Raw genomic sequence first — 6,451 nt, 5'->3', positions numbered from 1 at the left:
ATGCTCGTTGACAAACATGTGTAACTTAATATATACGTAGTAAATTATTAAGGGTGAACCGGATAGTCCGGTTAATAAAGCCACTTAGGTGGAGGATGATAGGGTAATCTCCACCTCTCTCACCATGTCAGGTAAAGATTGGATTTTAAAATAGTCGACATAATTAACCCGTTTAATTAATTGTATTGTATTTGGGTTAAAATATTTCAACTCGTATAATCTATTTATACCCGTTTAACTACACGTGTCATAAATAAATTTATATTTAAGTTCTAAAATAACTATCTAAACGTGTCTTATAATTTATTTTTTTGTACAGTAGATACTATTTAGTAATTTGGTTGGATTGAAATTTATATTTTTCTAGTATTTTTTGTTTGATTGAGTATTATTAAGAATTTAAATAATATCATTTTTTGTTTTAGTAAGTAAGTTATTAAACGAGTTACATGTGTAACCCGTTTAATAAATAATTGGGTTAGTGTTGAGAGTTTTTGATACGAAATTAAATGGGTTGTGATAGGGTTGAGATATTTAGTAGAATACTCTTACGTCAACACCACCGCACGATTATGACCCGCAAACACAAATTGTTATCCCTACCCTTGATGGTATTTTACCATAATTTCTTGTATTACCTATTCCCTTATCTTTGTGATTTTTTTATTCTCTTTCTTTTTATTTCTTTTACTATTTATTTTATTTTATTTTATTTATTTTTTTAGTATTTTCTACTATCTCAAGCTTTAAGGAAGTTTGTTGATTGTTGTTGGTCATGTTCTATTTGTTGGGAAACGTGCAAGTTTTAAAAAACTTTCTGAGGGATTTTCATACATAAATCTTGATTCATTACATAAAGACAAGTTTTATGTAAAAATAGAACATGATGTATCTTTCAATTAATAAATTGAATACTTACATTAAAGGTTTGAATAAACCTTAGATCTCTCCTCTAAAGTGAATGCTCTCACTTATTGTAGATCTCTTTGCTAGATGCCTTCTCCTTGGATCTCCATCTTCTTGGTAATGATTTTGCCTTTAAGAATCACTCATAAGCCTTTATGAATGACTTTGGAAAACTAGGCTTGTGGGAGCCTCCATTAGATGAGAACATTAACCTTAATTTTCTAGAGAGAGAAAATAAATTACTTTTTCCTTCTTCCAAAAAATCACACCTAAAATATACATAGACCATGTATATATAGGCAACATAAAGATAATGACAAGGAAATAATAAATCCTTCTCAATCTCTAATTCACATGTCTCAAATCTAATAGAATTTCAATATCAAGTTGGGCTATGAGTGAGAATCCTTTGGGCTTATTATTTTATTGGCTACAATGAATTAATAATTGGCCTGATTCATGGACCCAATTCAATTAATTCATAAATTAATTTCTACTCCACTAAAAGAAATTAATTGAACTCCAATAAAATAATAAATAACCTCTAAGTCAATGTTACACTTTGACCCCTCTATACATAATTAGTTATCGGATAAATAAAGCCATCAATTCGACTACTTAATTAATATATTTATTTTGGTACCTTTGATTATTTCTGGCTTAATCACAATAAAATATTTGTTTGACAAAAATAATAATTTAAATAAATAAATATACAATAAATCATGTTGTCTAAAAACACATGAAGGCCTTCGAATTTACTTTGTGATCAACCATAATCAATACAAAATAAATACAAGTAGCAATGATGCAAATATTGAAAATATAACTCTCTAACTATTAATTACATAATTACCCAAAGTGCCAGTCTAAGGATTCCGAAGATTCCGCCAAACAAATCAAAGTAATTACTAATTAATAAAAGAGTCTATGCTTCTCTCATACTTAAGAGTCAAATGCCATAACAGTGATAGGGAGCAATTGCATACGACGGCTCTTGCAATATATCTCAACCTAACGCGGATCCAGTTCAAGTCTTAGTTAATAATGAGTCCATCCATAATTACCGACTATGAACAATTTATGATTACTATTTATATTCATGTATTGATCGCCATCACAAACACATATAAATAGTTCTTGTAATCAAATGGACACTATCAATTCCATAATGAATCGAAACATAATATATTGAATTCACCAATAATATAAATCATAAATATTTCAGATATATCAGGAACATATGTCACTATAATCCAAATAAGAATTTGCTATGCCAGGGCATATAAATCCCAACAGCTCTCACTTGCCCTCATAGCCAATTCGAATTGCATCTAACTCCAATGTTATCCAGGTGACGATGCAAACTATTGATCGATGACACCTTTGTTAATGGATCAACAAAGTTGTGTTCTAATGCAATGTTCTAGCTATGAGTACATTTTCTTGTCGGACAATCTCATGTAAGACATAATACTTCATATCAATGTACCTTGTTCCTCTATGGAGCCTTGGATCATTGGTTTGGGTTACTTCTACACTATTGTCACAATATAGCTCAATAGGCAGGCTAGTATGCTCCACAACCTCTAAATCAGTGAGATCAAACCAAAAGGTTTCCTTTATTGCCTTTAAGGCTGCAATGTACTCCACCTTCAGGTTTGAGTAAGTAGTTGAAATCTGCTTAACACTCTACCAACTAATTTCCCTTCCATTGAATGAACATACACCAAGTCATGAACCTCATAAATCAAAACTAGTATACCCGACTAGAACCACATCATCACATCCATAAATGAGTATGAGATCATTGGTTCTTTTAAGGTACTTTATGATATTTTTCACAACACACCAGTTATCAAGTCTATGATAGACTGATATCTACTGACTATCCCTATAATGTAGCGAATGTGACGACCCTGGTTTTTAGGCCAACGTGTCCTGTGATGAACCGAATATTGACCCGATAACGAATTCGATATGCGGAAGCGAAAATAGAAAACAAGACTCTAAGAAGTCAAAGTGACCTTCCATGAGGTCGTGGAACTCAATGAGAACTGATGCGGAAGCAAAAGGTAAAAAATATGACAAATAAGCCCCCAGGGGTAAAATAGTCATTTTACATAGAAATAACGTCCCTAGAATGTAAATTATTCTTGAGACACATCCATGACTTTCCGTGAAGTCACGGAACTCAAAAGAAAGTAGCGGAAGCGAATTATAAGAAAACCGGACAAAAATAGCCTCAAGGGCAAAATGGTTATTTCTGAAAAAATAAAATCGGGTGCTACCGAGCACACCTCTGGGAAGACAGTGAAAAATCAATCAAGTTAGACTCAAGAATCATTTGATTCGGAATCCGGATGGAAGAGAAAAGCCAAAACAAAGTTTTGACGTCGCCGCGGCCGTGAATAGTAACCTAGGGAAAATGCAGAAGTTCATGTGCTGTTTTGAGGTACTAAACGACATTTTCTGGAAAAACACAAAGAAGAAACGCCCCTTAAAATAATTTTTCCAAGCTGACCATATCAAAAGAAAAATTTATTTTTGACGAGAAATTCCCAAAATGCCCCTACAACAGACTTGTTCAAGTAGTGCAAATGCGCACAGGAAATTAGATTTTGGCGCGGGGTTTTCGGGTCTGCGATGACATTTTCTGGAAAAATGTTGTGAATAAACACCCTCTAAAATCACGTTTTCTATGTGACCATGTCAAGAACGGAATTTATTTTTCAAAGGAAATTCCCGAAATGCCCCTAGATCAGAACTGAACAAGAGGGTTAAAAGTTGCTACAGTGACTGTCTGCAACTGAGAGCAAAAATGGGTTAGAAGATGAATTTTTCTGGAAAAACACAAAGAAGAAGCCCCCCTCAAAATTGAGTTTTCTACGTGACTCGTGAGAGAATTAAAAAAAAAACGTAATGTAGAATGCCTGAAATGCTCCTTCATGAAATCTGGTCATGGAGGTCCAAAAAGTTGCTAAAAAAAAAAACAGAAAGCTGAACTTTATGATCGATTTTCGGCACCAAGACGACATTTTCTAGAAAAACACGAAAAAGAAACCCCCCTAAAATCATGTTTTCTAAGCGACCATGTGAAGACCGAAATTTATTTCCCGAAGGAAAACCCTAGAATGCCCTAAAATCAGATTATGCAACAAAAGTGCAAAATGAATCTATATAAGGCTCATTTCACCAAAGGAGAAGGTTTGCCCAGAAACGACCATGCACACAAACGTAACTTACCTATTAGGACGTACTATAATAGTCCACAGCTTAAAAATACCACCGATGCAAAATTTGACCCCCCAATGGCCAAAAAGGCAAAAATGAACTAAAAATGGGAAATTTGAAAACTAAAATTAGGAAATGGTTTCAAATGACCGTTTGGCCCTTGGCCACACTTCATACAAGATAAATGAGACCTAGTAGAGGTGCCGGAACACACTTTGTACCACCCGATTTGAAAATGAACCTTTAAAGGCTCGGATTCTACTATTTAGCCTAAAAATGCAATATGTGAACTAAAATGAAAAAATAAAAACTAAATGGTGTTTGGCCCTTGGCCACACCTCACATATGGGAAATGAATACTAAAGGATGAATTACATACACAATGCACGCACCGGTGCGAAAATGACACATCAAAACCCTAGTTTTTATGCTTTTCTCATTAAAGGCAAAATTCTACATTTTTGAATATACAAGGATTACAAATGAAGTTTGGCCCTTGGCCACATATTATATACATAGAATGAATACCAAAAAGTGTGCTTAAGCACATAATACAAGTTTTATACAAAAGGCTATAAAATGATATTCCATGCTAACATTTGCATGAAATAGAAACTGAAAAGCTAGAAACTATCCCAACGAATAACAAGCATCACGAACCATGTCTTCATACCTAATCAAATCCCCTAGTAACTTTGGGGTGAGTAAACAAGTTTACACGTAGGGAATGAGCATGCATCGACTCGATTTCTTTAGATATTTTTAGGACTGACATGATATAGTTCAAAAGGGATCATGCCACCTAACGTCTATGTCAAAGATTAGACTCAGGGATCATCCTATGCTACTCATGCAATTGAAATGAAATATACGACATACAAGCATACTGGTTACAAGTGTACTAAACAAAGATACAACATGCTGGGTAAGTATGCAAAACACAAGTATACTAAACAAGATCGGAAACACACAAAGCAAGTATACAAGACAAGAGTACGCTCAACGGAATCCAGGTACAAGAAGCAAGTGTGTAGTTCCAAGTATGCTAAATAAGATCTAAATACACGAAGTAAGCATAACATCTATGCAATTAAACAAGGTGGGAAAATTATGACGGCCCAAGTTTTGTAAACCCGGTGCGTCAGTGATGACCAAAAGATGACCCGATAATGGATCCGAAATGCGGAAGCGAAAGGTGAAACAACGGTTTCTAGAGATACAATGCGTCTCTAAGACACCAATGTGACCCTCAATGAGGTCACGGAACCCAAAGGAAACAAATGCAGAAGTGTCGTTTCAAAAACGGACAAAAAGAACCTAGGGGCAAAATGGTTATTTTGCAAAAAGTGGATTCAGGTGCTATTAAGCACACCACTGGAAAGACAATGACAAATTAGTCAATTTCAAAAAAAAGTTTACTCAATTTGGAGTCCGGACGAGGGAGAAAGGTTAAAAACAAAAATGATGTCGTGGCGGCCTGACGAGGACAATCCACCATTGCTGCAACTGAGAGTAAAAACGGCTATCTAAACAGATTTTTTTGGAAAAACTCAAAGAAGAAACCCCCCAAAAAATTAAATTTTATACCCTAGCCATGGACGAAAACAAAAAAATGCATTGTAAAATGCCCAAAATGCCCCTAAGAAAATCAGGTCAAGAGGAAAAAAACTAATCCGAGCTACTGCCCAAGTTTTGGAAATAGGGCTTCGGGAGGTTTTTAAATTGCCTAAATTAAAAATGCAATCTTAAAATGCACCCACAAGACCTCCGGAAGTTTCGGATCGGTCGTGACGATTTTCAAAAAAAATTCGATGAATATTACCAACTACATTTGTACTAAAAATTTGCAAAACCTGGCAGCAAGGATTTTCTGGAAAAATATGGATTTGTGAGGGCCAAAATGATATTTTTTGGAAAAACACAAAAAAGAAACCCACCTCAAAATCAAGTTTTCTACGTGACACGTGAGGAAAAATGAAAAAAAATTTATTGTGAAATACCCAAAATGCCCCTCTAACAGAATAGGGTCAAACAAAAAAATATGCAACTTTAGGTTTTTGTTTCATCAAGGAAGGTATTGTTTGCCAAAGTGAGCATGCAAGTGTATGTAATATGATAAAATAGATGTGCTACAATGGCCTATGGCGTCATTACAATACATTTACAATATTAGACATGTTAAACCTCCAAGTTAGAAAAATTACATTTCATAGACAAATCATGAACATGCTAACACTTGCATGTGAACAAGAATGCTTCTAAAGAAGCTCAACTCAGCAAATCACCCAAGCAATTGCAATCTTCAATCTTG

This window comes from Cornus florida, unplaced genomic scaffold (genome assembly GCF_030987335.1).
Source record: "Cornus florida cultivar Cherokee Brave unplaced genomic scaffold, ASM3098733v1 CherokeeBrave_3.0.0_Hap2_Chr02, whole genome shotgun sequence".
Taxonomy (NCBI): Eukaryota; Viridiplantae; Streptophyta; class Magnoliopsida; order Cornales; family Cornaceae; genus Cornus; species Cornus florida.
This window is presented reverse-complemented; position numbering follows the sequence as displayed.